Consider the following 17528-nt stretch of genomic DNA (forward strand, 5'->3'; position numbering starts at 1 on the left):
AGAAGAGGAAAAGAAAAAAACAACCTGCTGGGGAACAACAGCCAAAAGAGTGAGAATATGTGAGAGACACAGCCCTGCAGACACCCAGGTCAGTGAAGAAGGAGGGAAAAGACGTGCTCTGCTAAAGCAGAGATTCCCCTGCTGCCTGTGGTGTAGACTGTGGTGAGGCAGCTGTTTTTTTGCTGTGTTGAAGCATGATGGAATTTATTTTACAGCAGTTTCATAACTCGTGTTTACTTGGAGAGCGTAGTCAGGAAACAACTTGTACTCAAAAATACTTTTTTCCATCTTCCCTTTATTCCACACCTTTTCCTTGATATAAGATAAATAAATCCCCAACCAAAATGCTGGCTTCAGACCTGAAGGGAAAAGAAATTATAACTATTTGTTGCAAGTCCATGCAGAGATGATGTGGTACATCTCAGATCACAAACCTTAGTATGTTATAGTAAGGTGGCAGTAACTTGAATTTCAGCTGTGAAGCTGTTTCACAGATGTGTTTTACACTTAGCCTAAGGCTGCTAAAGCAGTGTTTAACCTTTGAGCTTAGGCACAGTGAGATCTGAAACAGTGGTGATGTTATTAGGTAGGTAGAAGGAAGTGTCCTGGTATGTTACTGCATTCAGAGATGTGTTGAGTCCGAAGGTATTACTAGTCTCCATGCTGCTTTTCTGTGTCAAGTGTGGTCAGAACCTTGGTGTTTTATGGGGCTTGTCCAAGTGTCTGAGGGCAAATAAACTTCTCTTTTTAAAAACCATTTAGGTCAAGCTGTGGTGCAACCTAGTTCCAACAGAAGTGTTTCCTCTGTGAGTAAGCACAGTTGTGAAGTAGTTGCCAACTTGTGAAGATAAAGACTCATTCAATGAGACAGTTTCGGCTCCCACTCATACTATTGCCCTGGATGGTTGCCTAGTCTCCTCACTATGATCCAAATCTGTGTTTGGGGATGCCCTGATTTGCATAGTATTGATGTGATAGACTTTGGAGTTTTAAAGACTCTGTTGCTTGCTGCACCAGAGATCCTGCTTTTGTTCTCATGTGTTGTTTTGCTTCGAGTTTAATTTTATACAATCTGAGGAGACATACTGCGTCCATTTAGTAATTCAGAATACGCTGCAAGTCCCCCACTGATTGTGGGAAGGTTGTGGAAGCAGAAGCTGCGGAAGCATCACTGCCTGCCTTCTGACAGGCTCAGCCTTGCATCCCTTCTGGAGACAAAGCACCATCCCTCTCACTTACTAGCCACCAACCAGTTTGCTGGTTTCCTAGGGAGGCATGGTGGGGGGGAGAGGGTCTCTTCTCTCTCCAGGCCACATGATTTGATGGGAAAGCTCCTTAAACTGATCATGTGTGTGCTCCCATGCTAGCACTGTCTGATTTGTGATTTGCATATGCTTGCTTACAGGAGGCAAAAATGCAGGAATGCTGGGGAAGCCCTGAATTTTGGGGTTGGGAGTAGTGCTGTTTATTTTTCTCATTGTTCAAGTGTGTCCAAATGCAGTAGTTGGATTTACAGTCAAAATATGTTCTAGCTTTAAATTTGAGGTAGTAGGTAATTTTTGTAATCAAGCCAAGACCACTACAAATTAAATACTGTGAAGGTCATGCCAAAAGATTGCTATATACAGAGTTAAAAATAGTGATGTTAAACCAGTAGCTTAATAGTAAGAAGCAGAGATCAATATACATTAAAATATGTTGTATGCACCAGGCAGCTATTCACTATCTAGTGTGAGGTGAGCGGCATTGCTTGGCTAACATGTTTCCATGTTGCAGAGTTGCTATGGCAATATCAAACCAATGAATAAACCACATCACAGAGACAGGGAGGTGAGTAAGTGTGAAATTGATTCAGTGGCAAACAGGAATATGTGGGAGCGAAATTGGTCAAGATAAAATTTGTGGTAGGAATATCTATTTATTTCCACATTTCAATAATTCATTGTAATGACTTTTTTAAGAGATTGAAATCTTGTAGGTATTTTCTTCACCATAAACTCTTATGTATTTTTCATCTGATGCTATGTATGTGTTTCAGCATATATAAGGCATTTAATCCATTAATAATGAATATAGATAAATATAAAAAGTACATAATATTTTTTAAAAATAAAATAATTGGTAGTCATATAAAATCTAGGTAAGGTAAATTCACTTGATTATAAGTTTTGTTACCAGCTGGTGGCTAATATTGTAGAAGTTGTATTTGAAAGCATGTTTTTACATACATCAGGCTTAAACTTGTTGTTTATTTCTAAATGTGTAGTACAGTGATAGAAGCCACAGATATGTCCTAGAAACACAGCATTTTGCATAGCACATTGATATAACAAAAGACAGATATCTGTACTTATAAGGGATTGCACAAATATTGATCGTGCTTCATTGCCCCATTTTGTGATTTATGTGACCAGTGCTTGGAATGTCTAAGGAAGAATATCTTTTAGGATTTTTTTTCCATTTATTTTAAAACCTTCTGTGAGAAGAACAGTTACACTAAAGTGTGCTATCAGCAGTATATTTGTTATCTGTGGAAAATAAAATATGTATCAGGCATGTTTCTAATTAGGATTTCTGTTTTGCTAATTCATCTTGGTTCAGTTGGATGATCAAATCATGATAAATGTTTTAGTCCTGGGAAAGATCCTGCTGCTGAGGAATAGAATGTTATTTTGTTATATGTGAATTATTAATGTTACAAATTGATATTTGCTTAAGACATAAAGAAATCTAGTCTTAGAATATGCTAGTTTTGTGCAGGAAGTATGCTTCTGTGAGGTTTACTGCTTGTAGTTTGTATGCTATTAATTCAATCTAAACTTGCTGCTTATCTATAGCTTAAAAAAAAATCTGACATCTTACATATGCTTTTCTGTTTCATCTCTGTCTTCCTGTATGAGTGTATCTCCATGTCCAAGGCCTTTTTATTTGTTCATAAACAAAAATATGTATGTAACAATGCTAAATTAAACATTAATTTCAATTTAATTTTATTTTTTAGGATGTCAGAATAGTCTTATCAAGTACAGTCAATAAAATGAAGAGTGTAGTTTGTCTGAAGTCGTACTCTGTCACATAAAAGCTGCTCTTTGGGTTTGCTACTGCTGTGGGTTTCTTTAGTTCAAAGCAGAACTGAATAGCTCAGTTTATTTACGGAACAGAAACCAATATTTGTTTGCATTTACCCTTTTGACTTAGTCTTTAGAGAACAACATTTGCCAAATTATTGGCAAAGAAGCTGCTGACCAGTGCTTTTTGCATTGGAATGGAATGATAAGACAAAGACAAACACAGAGAGAGTGTTGACGGAACATTGAAGCTTTTGTGATTTGGAGTTTTAAGGGTAGGAATAAAGCTCTTCTGTGATGCAACATTTTGAAGTCCTTCAATCACATGTTTTCCTGCATTTCTCTGCAAGTTAAGCTCTGACTAAATAATGTTCCTAAATGCAGTACATGTGCTGATGAGCAGCTGCATCTCAGGAGGTTGTTCATTTCTGTTGTTTTCAGATGCAAACAAAATCCCTAGATTAGTTGATCAAACCTAGATAGATCCAAGTTAAACAGATGCAAAAGGAAATTATATAGGCCAGGATCTAGTTTCTGTTGTACACTATATGCACATGAACTGTCTTTCTTCATTTGTCACTGACCATTTTAGCTGTGCACAGCATACGAGACTGGCTGCCCCATAACACCCAGCAGGGACTTTGCAGAGGCAGAGGTGTCGCTGTTGCAGCTTCTGCCCCTGGCATGGCCTGGCCCACTGGTGAGCTCTCCTTGAGCTACACCCATTGCCAGACTGGCCTGGATGAGAACAGACACACAACTGAAATAGTAGAAATGTTCTCTTTGAGGGAAAGTACTTTCAGAAGAGGCTTGGTTTTCCACTTACTGCTTTGATTTTCTCACTTTTGGTGCATATGGTGCCAGAAGTGCAGAAGAATTGTTGCTGCTTTGAAAACAAAGGAACATCTGTTCCAAGGGGTGTCTGATTGAAAGTCTGCTTATCAGCAGTACTGGGTAAGTGGCCTTGTGTGTGCACAACCCCTGTGGCACTGCAGAAAAGTGGTTCACTTGCAGAATTCTTGGAAGATTTTTTTAAAGCCTGAGTTCTTAACCAGAGAGATATGGCTAAGAAACAAGTCTTTGGGGCAGTGAAGAAAGAAGTATCTCTTCAGAAGGCCAGAAGAACTCTCCAGATCAAGTGGGTTTCTTTTCTCAGCAATGCATATTGCTTCACCTCAGCTTTTTTATCTCCTGTAAAATGAAATTACTTACCTTAGCTTCACCGAGTACCCAAGCCAAGATAGCTTTCTGTCCCCATCTGTGAGTGGAAAAAACTATACCAAACTAGTGGTACCTCCTCTTCCTGCCCTCTGAAGCAGATGGTGTCAAGGGTTCATTTTGACAGAAGCATGTATCCAGTCTTGTAGCATCCTAGGTGCTCTCTAATGTGATGAGTGCCCTATGCTTCCTCAGCAGCATCAGTGTCCCTTTGCTGGCACTGCTCACGGTTACAGCGTGATGCTCAGGGTATATCTCTGGACATTTTTGGATGTGTGATGCCCTGCATTGTAAATTATCTTCGTGCCAGTCCTTCCCATAAAAGGACTGGTGTGAGCATAATGAATACATAGTGAAAAAAAGAAAAGCTGTTTTTACCTCAGTAGCTAACTACATCTACGCTCTGCTGTCTGATCTGTACACTTTGCAATATTCAACAGGATGGAAGTGGCATTTTGAGGAAATTTCTCTTTGCTTTTTCTTATACAGAATTCAGCACCGATGTGCTATGGTCTGACCTCTTTTCTTATCCACTGAGGTTGGTCTTACCTTTCTCCACACAATCCCACATGCCAGCAACAAGGCATTGGGAGCAGCAGGGAGAGCCTAGCTTCCTCCACAGCACCCACAATTTACATCAGCACAGGGGTGATAAAAGGTGGGAGCATATTTAGTGCAAGTACAATGTTATCAAGCACTAATTCCTCTGAATAATATAGTTGTATAAAGACAAAATATTTTCAAAGGATTGTAACCTCACTGGATATGTAACCTTGTGTAGTAACAAAACCACTTTGTTCTGTGCCAAAAGGCAACACCACACTTGCTAAAAGTCCTTATTTGTGTGCAAGTCCTTGTTTCTTATACAGTTAGTTTGTGTATTTTCAGTGGATTTTGTTTTGTTTTGTTTTTTTTTATGTACAGAGAAGGGAGGGAAAGATAGAGGCTGACCATGAGATTTTTTTCATAGAAAGAGTGTTGTCTCAGCCTTTGATTTCAGCCCATTGACCTCTAGAATTATAGCAGTCTGCTGTAATTTTGTATTTACCCTGAGTTACTCTTTTCCATCTTCATGTGACTTTTTCTTTTTTTTTTTTTTTCCCAATTTCTTCAGTTTCGGGTCAGCGACCTCTTACGAAATTCTCGATCTTTTGTTTTTCTCCGTTTTTTGCTGGTTTTGTTGGCGTTTTTCCAACAAAAAACGCTTCTGTACATTGGATATGTAGACTCACACAAAAACTACCAGTGCTCACATATGCCGATATCCTTTGGATTAGTTTCTACTGAGAAACTGGCTTACTCCTTTTTAAGTAACTGAGGTAAATTTTCCTTGTTCTTTGGTTTCACTTTTTCCTTTCTTAGAAGTGTGAATTCATCTCTTTAGGAATATTTTAATACAAATTATCTCATTTGAGCACCTCAGCTAACTTTTTATTGTTAGAAAGTTTCAAGAGCAGCTTTTTGAGATTAAAGGTGAAGGCAATTTTCAATTTACTTCAAAGTGCAGAATGAGATACCCAGCTGGGACCATGGATGAGAACCATACCTGTGCCCAGTCTCCAACATTCTTTTTCTTGGAGCCATCTAGTCACTTGTCATCTGGTCGGAGCCGTCTGGTGTGGGCAAGCAGCACAGGGCAGAAGTCAGAAGGAGTCCAGGAAAATCTGAGAAGCTTTTTTGGCTTTACCTGGAGAATGTGTTTTCTGGTATCCACTGAGAAATTCTAGGAGAGTCCTTAGTTACTAATGAATGCCCTTTGTACCTTTTTTGGCGTTGGTGACAGACTCTTCTCAGCTCTTTGGGGACATATGGCTCCTCCTTGAGCATAAAAGTTGCCTTGGCAGCTTGTCTGTATTTTTCAGGAATATGTAGCCATTCATTTGGTAAATCACTTAGGGCAGCCCTGGGTGCCACCCACCACTCTTTCCTTCATAATTGCCAGTGGTTTCTAAGGCCTTTCATCAGTCCTCTTTGGGAGGCCTTGTTTCCTCTGTCATTCTTCCATGCATCTGTTTGGTTAAGGCTATATTTTCATAAGCTCTCAGACAAGCTGCAGTGCCTGCACTTACTGTCTGTTTCTTGAGGGATCATATTAGCTGTAGATTTACTTAATTGATATAACTCTATTCCAAAAGCCTTTGTGCCAATACGTACCACTCAAATCTATTAGCTAGATGTTCCAGCTAAATAATTATCTTTTTGTGCTGCACTACTGTAAAATGAATAAAGCAAAAAATTTGCTTATATGAGAGGTTAGGTAGTGGAAATGAGAGCACAGAAATAGTAACAAGTTTGCCTCCTTCCCTAGCAGTTAAAAGAGAATCAAAGCACGGAATCACTGATCCTGTGACTGAATTGTGACAGTTGTGCCACTACTTGGTAGTTCTTCCTACAGTCCACGAGATGCCATGGTGCATCCTGCAGTCCTGGTTCCCTACTTGTTGAGACTAGAGGACCCACAGGAGTTGTCTTGACCTGTCTTTTAAGAATCGAGTGACATGAAGACTGTCAGCTCATCTGCTCATAGTTTATGAATTGAGCTGCATTAATAATGTCTTGAGTGCATAAATTCCCGAAGAGGCACCAATTTTCTGACCTGTCAGTACCTGTGTTTTTGGTATTTACTCTTTAAATTCAAATGCAACAAATTATTTTTTATGCCTATTGTAGGAAACATCATGTATTGCAAACATATTGGAACACCTCTCCTATGAGGAAAAGCTGAGAGAGTTGGCATTGCTAAACCTGGAGAAGACAAGGCTCCAGGGAAAACTTATAGAAGCCTTTCACCACTTAAAGGGGGCTTATGTGAAAGATGGGGACAAACTTCTTATCAGGGTGTGTAGTGATAGGACAAGGGGTAATGGTTTTAAACTTAAAAGAGTTTATTTGGATTAGATACAAGGAAGAGATTTTTTACAATGATGGTGGTAAAATATTGGACTGGGTTGAGGTGGTGGATGCCCTGTCCCTGAAAGCATTCAAGGTTGGGTTAGATGGGGCTCTGAGCAACTTGATGCAGGAAAAATGTCCCTGCTCATTGCACGGGGATTGGACTAGTTGATCTTCAAAGGTCCCTTCCAACCCAAACTATTCTGTGATTCTGTGTAGGGGAATGGACTCCAATGGATCAAAAAGCAGAAGATAAATAAATTGGTCCCCATATTCCCTGTTACAATAACCAAAACCATTGAATCAAATTTTGTGTTCTTTGAGGGTATCTTCTTATGCATTTGCAATGCCTGTAGTTAGCAGTGAAGCTGAGGTTTTAACTTTCTTCCCTTCTACATAAACGTTTAGTGCCTGGTTATCTGTGGGAAAGTCACAGTTTCCTTTCAAGGCTGGTGAGAATAGATGCTACAATACCTTTTATGAGTATTGTAGTATGAGTACAATACCTTTTAAGAGTGCACAGGGATCTAGATGGAGAGGTCCCAGAGAGAGCTTCAGGAGGGAGAAGCTGATATTTGGTCTAGTTTCCCAACCTTCTTGAGTCTTCACTGAACTGGGCATTAGGGTATTCTGTGTTCTTGGTGAATGGTGTGGTAGGTGTGACCTGGATTACTTGGCATTAGAAAAATCTGAGGACGTGATTTTGCCAAATCAGGACTCTTGACTCTAATCCTGTATGAACGTCAAGTGCTTTAATTAAATGCTGATTATATATTCCCTTTACTATTTCTATTAGCTATAGCAGACTTCTCGTTATTAAAGTGCTATGAGCTATTGTTGTTGCTCGTAAAACCTGTCACGTTCCACATTATTGCTTGGTTGAATCTCTCTCTAGTAAAAATCATACAGGACTTGGAGACTGCCATGTAAATTAAGTGTCTTTATGTGAATAGAGTTTTTCCTGTGAGATTTGGGGTGTCATATATAGGCCCTAATATTTACAAATATTAACACTCCAGGCTGTGAATGTAGCTGTGTCAGTTGAAATGTATTCTATTCAATAGGTCTACACTACAATAGCTTGTAGTGTAGATTATTGGTGAGAACTTACTGTCACCACAGAATATTATATACTTTTTAGAGGCATTTATTAATAAGTAAGTTGGTGTTTCTTTTTAATTGGATTAGGTAGTTTTCTTTGTAGGATTAAGCAGAATTGATAGGGTTATTTCCCTCTGTCAGAGAAACCTCTGACTGCTTCCTCTCTAACGTAACTTCTGAATTTACAACTTATACATGGTTTTATTTGGATGAAGTTTTTCACTGAGCTGTAAATGTCTGGAAGATAAAACTTCACAGAAAATTTATTCAATTGAATGTTTCACTGCAGCATCTAGCACTTCAGTTAAACCTTAGGTTAACTGAGATGTCCATAGCTGTTCATTGACATATGCACTTGACTATCAGGACAAGTTGTAGATACTTTTAGCATTTAAGTTAATTCTGAGTTAATTCTTTCAGTTTCAGCTGAAAGCGATATAGTTCATTCTTTTTGGAATTTGGAAACCTAGAATGATTTCATACTAGAGTATTTATGGAAATTATTGTTGCTGTTGTTTTTAAAACAGCACAAACTACTTCACATTCTGTTCATTTTTCCTAATACTTTAGACATGAGCCAACAATATGCACTTGCAGCTCAGGAAGCCATTTGTATCCTGGACTGCATAAAAAAAGCGTGACCAGCAGGTCAAGGGAGGTGATTCTCTTCCTTTGCTCTGCTCTCATGAGATCCCAGCTGGAGTACTGCATCAGGGTTGGGGGTCCCCAGTACAAAACAAACTTGGGTTTGTTTCAATGGTCTAGAGGAGGGCTACAAAAATGATCAGAGGAATGGAACAGCTCTCCTATGAGAGCAGGCTGAATTGGGGTTATTCAGCCTGGAGAAGTCTCCAGAGAGACCTTCTAGCAGCCTTCCAGGACCAAAAGGGGCCTACAAGAGAGACTTTTTACCAGGGCCTGGAGTGACAGGACAAGGGGGAATGGCTTAAACTGAAAGAGGCTTGATTAAGATGGGATAGAAGGAGAACATTTTTTACAATGAGGCTGGTGAGACAGTGGAACAGGTTACCCATAGAAATTATGGATACTGCATCCCTAGACCTGTTCAAAATCAGGTTGGATGGGGCTTTGAGCAATCTTAGCTAGTGAAAAATGTCCCTTCCCATGTCAGTGAGATTGCTCTTGGTGATCTCTAAAGGTCCCTTCCAACCTAAATGGTTCCACAGTTCTGTGACTCTATGATCCTGGGTCCTATTTATTTTAGCTATGGATAAAGCAAAAAAGTTACTTCTAACTATTGTGACAGATATTCAGAATGTAGTTCAGAAATTGGGACAGCTGAATCAGTTGTAAGTTGATCAGTGCATCTGGGGAGGAAATGCTTCTCTAAGGAAGTGTCAGTACTGCAGCAGGGCAGCTGCAGAGATCAAGTACCCACTAAGGATATTCATCAGTGCTTTGTGTTGCTCTGGAGGTAGGAGAGGGATAAAATTCCTTTGCAAGATACTTTTCTGTTCTTGTTGATGGTGAAGAATAACATTGTTTTATTCTGTAAAACATTCTTTATATATGTGCATTTTTAAATTCTCCCTTGTCATTCTGTTTTCTTAAGGCATTGAGTTGATTTTTTTTTCTGCACAAACTGTTGATATTGAGAAAAATCAAAGGATAGGTATTTATAGATGAAGAAGGGGGGCAACTTAGTTCTGAAGCTGAAATAATGTAGTAGAACACAACAATTATTTTTTTTTTCCAAATAGACAAACCAAAATCAATGCCAGTTTTTCTCTCTGAGGATTGAATGAAAAAACACTCAGGAGATTTCTTCCTCCATCTTCCCTTTCTTCCACCAAAACCAAGCTCCCCATGAACCCCTGCAGATCTTACATCCTGGGAGACCTAGTTTAAATAGAAAATTTTATTCAGAACTGAATAAAATATAAGATCCTAATCATATTTCCCTGCAGCCTTTCCTTAAACCCTGAGGAGAGTAAGATTGAGCCTTCTTAAAGTGAGAGAATTAATAATACTCCATTTTCACAGAGATGCTGTCAAGAGAAATCTATTGTGACTTAGAAGTATAGGCTGGCAGCCTGCCCCCTGAGCTCAAGAAGACATGGCACCATGCCCAGACACTTTTTCCCTGGGCTTCAGCTTTTTCACATGGTTGTGCAAAAACAAGTCAATACTTTCTCGAAACCTTGGTTCTCCTGCCGAAGACCCATCTGCACTACCTAGAGGTTTCTGTTCTGTTCATTTCAACTTAGAATTCACTCCTGCTCCTCGTTATCAGCTTTTTTCCTGTGGCTGATGCATCTGAGCATCTTAACGTATCTTACAGAGACCACCTTTCTTAATTCAGCTCAGCTGTTGGATTGCTTTTTCACCCTCATAGTACTTTTTGCTGAGCCTCGGGTAGGGGGTGGATAATCCTCTGGTAGTTGCTGTAATGATGATGTGACTCTATGGGTTCAGCCATTCTGGAAACGGTTAAATTATTGGATGCTTTGGTAATGCACACCATATAAATACCTTGAATCAGATTTTCTTTTAGATGGGTTTAGTTTGCTATTCAGTGATTAGATTGTAAGAAGTTATAATAATGCTATAAACAGTGACCTTTCAAAAAGGTGGTATTTTTTTCACTCTAGTAAAAGGAATTAATCTTCCTTGGGTTTCTGTTCCTAATGACGAAAAAGGATTAACAGCAAGCAAGGAGGTGGAGCTAAATAGTATTGGAGGGAAAATAATGTGTTATTGATATTTTAGTGTGATCCAAGGTGAATACTCAGCCCAACTGACAATCAGAAGACAGAAATTTTAAGCATAATGTATTTCAAAATAACACACTGAAAAGACTTTACAATATTGAAATTGAAATAGCATTATATCTTCAATCTCTACAGATGGTAACTTGAAAACTATTACAATATATATGTGATACATTAATGTATTAGCTGTGCTCAGTAATTCAAAGAGGAGAATACAGAAAGCTGCTGACAGTTAATGAAAGGTCTGTCATTGACTCTTAAACCTGCATCATCAAGACCTGTCTGCCTGACACTGCCAGTCCTGAAGTACTTTCTCTCATCTTTCTGCAGTACCTGTATGGTGTATCTTGCTAATTCTAGCAGGACACAAAGGCAGGTAGCACTGCAACTATCTTTTCTGACAACATTGCTGTGTCAGGCATCACATTTTCATTTGAATTTGTTCATCTGGCAAGGAAAACCAGAGCCAAAGTGAACACAGACTGCAATTCTACTTACAGACTACTACAAACAAAAACTATCTCATGTATGTCACCCTGGGAGAGTTCAACTAGGATTTTGACAGTGCTGCACTTGTAAAGGTCCTAGAGTCATCATCAACAATTCCCTAATATCATCAGCTTTGTTTGTAGCAGCACTAGTCAAAAAAGTTGTTAAAATGTTTGGCATCATCAGGAAGGGTGTTGAGAATAAGATAGAGCGTCTGCTCTATGTTTGTCTTGGTGTGCAACAATGATGTGCCCAAATGTTGACAGGTGTGTGCAGGGCCAGTTTCCATACCCTAGGAAGGCTAGTAGAGGAGCAGAGAGAGGCCACTAAATTGATGAAGGGGAAGCAGCTGTCTTTGAGCTCTAGCATCGCAGAGATTACTCATTTTTAGCACAAGACTAGTGGAAAAGATGAGTGAAGTTTTAACATAGGGTTAGTAATGAAGCTCTGTGGCATGGAAGGTATTGGCTTAAAACAGATGAAAAGTACTTTCCAACAGAAATACAAATGTAGATTATTTTTTTTTTGCCATAAGAGCTTGTGAACGCATATAATATAAAATTATTAAAGAGAAAATACCCAAAAACCAAGAAACCAATAAATTTGTAGGCAGCAGGCCCACAGATACTAAAGGGAATAGATACACTCTAGCATCCCTAGTTCTGTGATGGTCAATGCTGAGGATTATCTAGGGAATAAACTGAAGTGGATGGGAGAAAGGAAGACAGTAAATCTAAATAGCTCCTCCAGTTATCAGTGTCAGAGACACACAGTGTTGTGCTAGGTGTTTTAGTAATCTCAACTTTTTGTTTTGGTTTTTTTTTTCCCCTCATGTTTCCTCTCAGTTTTCATTGGATTTTATGATAAATTTGTTTGGATGAAAAGGCTTGTAATTAAATGCTGCTGAGAGAACATAAGACAAAGTGATCTTCATTTTAGCTGCCTAGGAATATACCAAACCCAATTCTAGATGCTTCCTGTGGTGCTAATCTACTTCAATGATTGAGGAGAGAGGCTTTGAAAATTCAGAACTTCCCAATTGCTACAGAAAGCTGATATTCATTACAGGCATTTGTGAAGCTTTCACAGGCACTGTTCAGCATTCTGGACATCCTAAGGGAACCTTAGCCTAAAACCTTTTGGTTTGACTCACACTCTTAAGTGATTCACAAAACCAAATAGTGAGGAACTGATATAGTTTCTGGCCAAAATAGCCATTGCCTTTTCTAATGAAACACTGTCCTTTTGTTTAGAAACATATTGTATTCCAGACACTGAAGAAACTCACCTTAGATTCAAGAGTTGTAGCTTATATACCTACCTCTAATAGCAATCATTCCATCCCCGAGGGAGTTCACAGGGAGCAAGTTAGACGAAGAAAGATGTTTTTATCTCCCAGAAGTTAAATGAGCAATGCAGTTTGAAGTGATTCAATTGCAGTAGTATAGAAAGGCGCCCTCAGCCAAAATAACTGTATGTGTTTGTAGTTTTCTAAGTGCAAAGTAAAATGCAATGGAAGTCAGTGTGAAAGGCTAAAACCTTGCACATACAGCTATCTAGGTGAGAGGCATCAGGTTAGGGTACTTTAATAATTTTGATCATATCTTCGTGACAGAATATGCTAGACTTTTCACCCTCTGAAACTGCTTATAAGATACAAATTTATTGTTTTGGGGGTTTTGATGTTTTTTGCTTGCTTGTTAGGGGGCAAGTGTTTGTTTGTTTTGTTTCTGCTAAGTATTAGAGGCAGCTATGTCTTTTGTGACATTGTGGTATAACAATTCACCCTACTGATCATGAGATGTCTACTTTTCAAATGTGTCTGTGAGACTGTCAGGATATAAAGAAATTTCTGGTTAATGATGAACATCTTTCCCTGGAAGGGAACATAGAACAAGCAGCTACAAAGTCCTTCAGCTGTGGAGCTACTTAAAAATTGGTTTTCTCCTGATGCTTTTTAGCAGTCAGTTGACAGCACAGACTTCAACATCAGCAACATTAAATTGTGAACAAGGGTTCTTTGCCCTATGTTATATTGATTCAATCAGTGTTGTCAGCATCTTACTACTGATTAAAATAATTTCATACATGCAGGACAATTGTTTGAAACTAAATACACAGGTGTTATAGGTGGGAGGAAAAAAAAAAAGGGAGTTGCAGAATTTGAATTCATGGCATATTCTTTCATGTGGAAGAAATATCTGTGGAAATGTGAGCAAGTATGGGTGGCTGAAGTATATGCCTTCATTATAATAGGCTGTTAAAAATGTTTCAGACCAGCACCTGCCCCCTTCGGTTCACAGAGGCTTCTACAACCATCTTAGGATGTTCATGCTAAGGTTACTTCTTTGTTTGGACTCAGGTCATCCTATTTGAGACTATTTGAGCCTTTAGGATGAAGATGATAGCTGTATGTATCCATTGTATAACATAACTTTGTTCAACAAATTTGGGATCTGTTGGTCAATACAGCATATGGGATGGGAAATGGAAGTTGTGGGATGATATGAAGTACCCAAGAGATCTGAGAGCCATCACAAACTAGAGATCATCTTTCTCAGTCCATGTTTGTGAGCTCCTGTACAGCATAAAACATGGACTACAATCAAGAGCCAACCTTACCTCCCTTCACTAGCTTAAAAAGAAGCAGGTTGTTGAGACTGCTGGTGTTTTCTTTGTATCACTATGGCAATTTCCTTATAACTGCCTCCTTTCTATATTCTTCTTCCACACACAGCCCAAGTTCTGACATTACTATTGCATGCAATATCTGCGTATTTTCCCAATGTGATCATTTGAGTCTGTTGAGGTCTGGGTTTTACTTCCGAGTTTTTATGAAAGACAATAAATATATTTTGAAAAACCTAAATAAATAAGAATTTGACTTGTGGGACATAGAACTGTAATTCTAACCTTCACAATTTTAATTTGTTTTCTCCTTTGGGACATGTTTCAAGATATTAACCATCTGCCTGGGTTGCATACATAGTAAAAGAATAAAATCTGTAGTGTCCACTGAAAAATGAGATTATAACCTTATAACTTTATCTACCTACTTTAAACCATGTGTAGAGCTAATTTTGGAGATGACACTATTCACCTAGTGCATTGCTATCTCATTACAGAAAGACTAATGGCAGGTACGGATCTCTCAACTTGTTTTGACCAAGGTTTGTGTAATACGATTGTTCTCTAATTTTCATATGTATCCACCAATAAATTATTACTAAGTTGCTGTAGACAAACAAAATCCTTATTCCTAATTTGAAAAGGACGGTTTTAAAAATTCTCCTTTTAAAAATCTGTGTTGCTTTTTGCTTAGCTTGCTTAAAATAAAAGGAAATACAAGATGAAAGGCTTGAATAATGTAAGAACAAAACTGAAAGCATGCTGAAAGATGCAAAGAAAGAGCAGAGAACTAAACCAGATTGTCATTTAAGAAAAGGCTACTTTTGAACTTAGAAGTCGCCCTGCCAAACCATAGGGAGTAGTTAGTGCATTGCAGTGGTCTATGGCTGCAGTCCTCATAGGAAACTGGCAAAAGGAGACATGTAAAACTAACAAGCTGCTGTTTTCAGTAAGGACTAAATGAGTACAACTGAGGGGAAAATAAGGCTCATTTAAATATTAGCATGAGCATTTTTCATCAAAGTCTTCTTACAGTTATGTTCAGATATCATTGCTATGCATGTATCTCAGCTGGGAGATGGAGGAGATCCTACAGTGTCCTGTGTGGAAACTTGAAAGAAGATTGATGTTTGTGAGGTTGTGGGGAAAAGGAGTTGACTGAGACTGTAATAATGCAGCTTACAGATGCATTTTTCTCCTGACTTTACCACTTCATGGTAAGTGAACTTTACCATAAAACTAGCTTTTCAAGGTTGGGATCAAGTTGGTGGCTGAAGGAAGTGTTAAAAGCTGGGCAGCCCCTAGCTTCAGGTCTTTTTCTCCCCTGCCCTGGTCTGCACAGGCTGCACACAGATGGCAGCATCCCCACTGGTGCTCCCACCAGTGAAAGCAGATGGCAGTAGGCAACTATGCCTGCTCCCAGCCTGATGTACCTGCTGGCCATGCACTTCACTGAAGCTCTGTGCCATCATTCTTTTTTTTGCCTTTCACCTGCATAAAATCTATATGCTTGTGTATCCTGGAGGTGTATTTTATCCTGCAGAACAGGTGAACGACTGCATGCACTCCTGCAGTTCGTACAATTTGGGACACTGCTTTCCCAGCTACGCCAGTCACTGCTCACTGCCAAAATACCAGCTAACAGGCATGTAGCCAGTTATTTGCTGAACTCTGTTAAGATGGTCTAGACCAGTTTTGTGACTTTTTTTCAAAATCTTTATAAAATAGTCTCAGTTCAACAGTCTTGTATGAGGGGCAGCAACCCCTGCAGTTATCTTGGCAGATGATGAAGATCTGGGAAAGCAGCAGCCTCTTAAATCTGGGAAAGCAGCAGTGGAAGCCCAGGGAGGATGCCTGCTCAGTCCTATTTACTGGCATTTCTGTATTCACAGTGTTTTTTTCAAAATAAATATCTTACCCTGTTTTATTCTATCTCGGTATTGAAGCTGCATTGTACCTTTTTTTATTTGCTGTAGCTATGCTATGTTTGTGTGGTTGGAGTATACAAGACATGCACAAAACTAATAAAAACCTCACAATATAAACAGTGACTTAAATGTAAGTGCAGAATATTAAATTGAATTATTAGCATAAAACTTACATGCAAGAGCCTAAACAGACATGAGTAAAGCTTTAGTCCTATGATTATACCCACACAGTCCACAAGGCCTTTGAGCTTCTCAGTCAGTGGATGCCAGAAGCTGGCATCCACTCTGTACACCAAATTGAGTTATGGCTCTTGAACAATATTTGGATATCTGAGTCTGGCCAAATCTAAGAACAGACTTAGAGGAACACTTAGTCGTCTTGGATTTGATATTGTCATGTGGGTCTATTTCAAAATGAATGAGTATTGCATTTGGTATATAATTTGTGTTAGGTTCCTCATGTATTAGATTTATTTTTTTTAATGTATGTTTTAGAAACTGTGTTTCCTAGGCAACTGTGGCCACCTTGTGGATTCTCTGAAAGGAAATTATTTTTTATCTTATAAAAAGTAGCTAGGACAATTTTGATAGTTAAAGTCTATTCTGTTGTGTTATTGGTCCTATTTAATAACTTTCAGTCAACACTTCTTACTTGTTAGAAATTAATTATTTTTAGTAAATGTCAGTAGCACTGATTCTACTACTAAGACTGTTAAATATATGCTTTCCATTAAAAAGTTACCATTTTTCATAAAAAGATTATTGAAATTGGTAAAGTTTAGCTGTGAAGGAGGAGAAAAGAATAATTTCAGTGATTCTGTAGGTCTTTCTTGGAATTGTGGTTCTTTACTATCTCCTTTACTTCTTAAAAATAGATTTCTGGGAAGAAACACAGTGAAGGTGTGGTGAGTTGACCTTGTCTACCTGCTGGATATCCACCCAGCTGCTCTCTCACTTCCCTTTTTCAACAGGAAGTATAGAAAATAAGACAGAAGAATCTAGTGGGTCCGGATAAGGACATTTATCGGTTACCATCATGGGTCAAAACAGGTTGCTAGCCTATCCCACTACTACCACCTTGCCATGTAAATCCAGTAAAGAAGGCAGAGGAGGCAAGGCAGGATATTCCCTTTCCAGCATTAGTCTGCTTGTCAGGCCTGCTCTTCGCAATGTTTAACTCTATACTGAGAACATCACCAGCATGCGGGAAACTCCTTGGCCTGGTTAATGAAGCCTCCAATGGCACAGGCTGTGCAGCCAGAACAGGTTTCTCATGGTGTTTGAGGCTCCCAGACTTGTCAGGCCTCCGAATGCCCAAAGTCAAGATAATTAAGCATCAGGATATCTGGCACGGGTACAGGTTAAGTAGTGGGGAGTCCAAAATCCCCACTCGTGGCTAGCTACTCCAACCTTAGGTGTGTCAGTATTTGAGGCTTCCAACCACCTTCTGGGAAGTCAGGCAAGATTTTACC

At 39.0% G+C, this 17528-nt stretch overlaps 1 protein-coding gene across 2 annotated transcripts in view; it reads left to right on the forward strand.

The window, feature by feature from the left end:
• Positions 1–17528, forward strand: part of MYO16 (myosin XVI) — a 363225-nt gene that overhangs the window by 30375 nt on the left and 315322 nt on the right. The window contains exon 1 of one of the 2 annotated variants that reach the window (XM_032679458.1): positions 1864–1904. The exons of the other annotated variant lie outside the window; for it this stretch is intronic. The gene's annotated coding sequence lies outside the window, so the exon portion shown is untranslated. Of the gene's footprint in view, positions 1–1863; positions 1905–17528 lie in introns of those variants that run through there. 2 annotated transcript variants of the gene reach the window in all.

The sequence above is a fragment of the Chiroxiphia lanceolata genome, chromosome 2 (assembly GCF_009829145.1).
Source record: "Chiroxiphia lanceolata isolate bChiLan1 chromosome 2, bChiLan1.pri, whole genome shotgun sequence".
NCBI classification, from domain to species: Eukaryota; Metazoa; Chordata; class Aves; order Passeriformes; family Pipridae; genus Chiroxiphia; species Chiroxiphia lanceolata.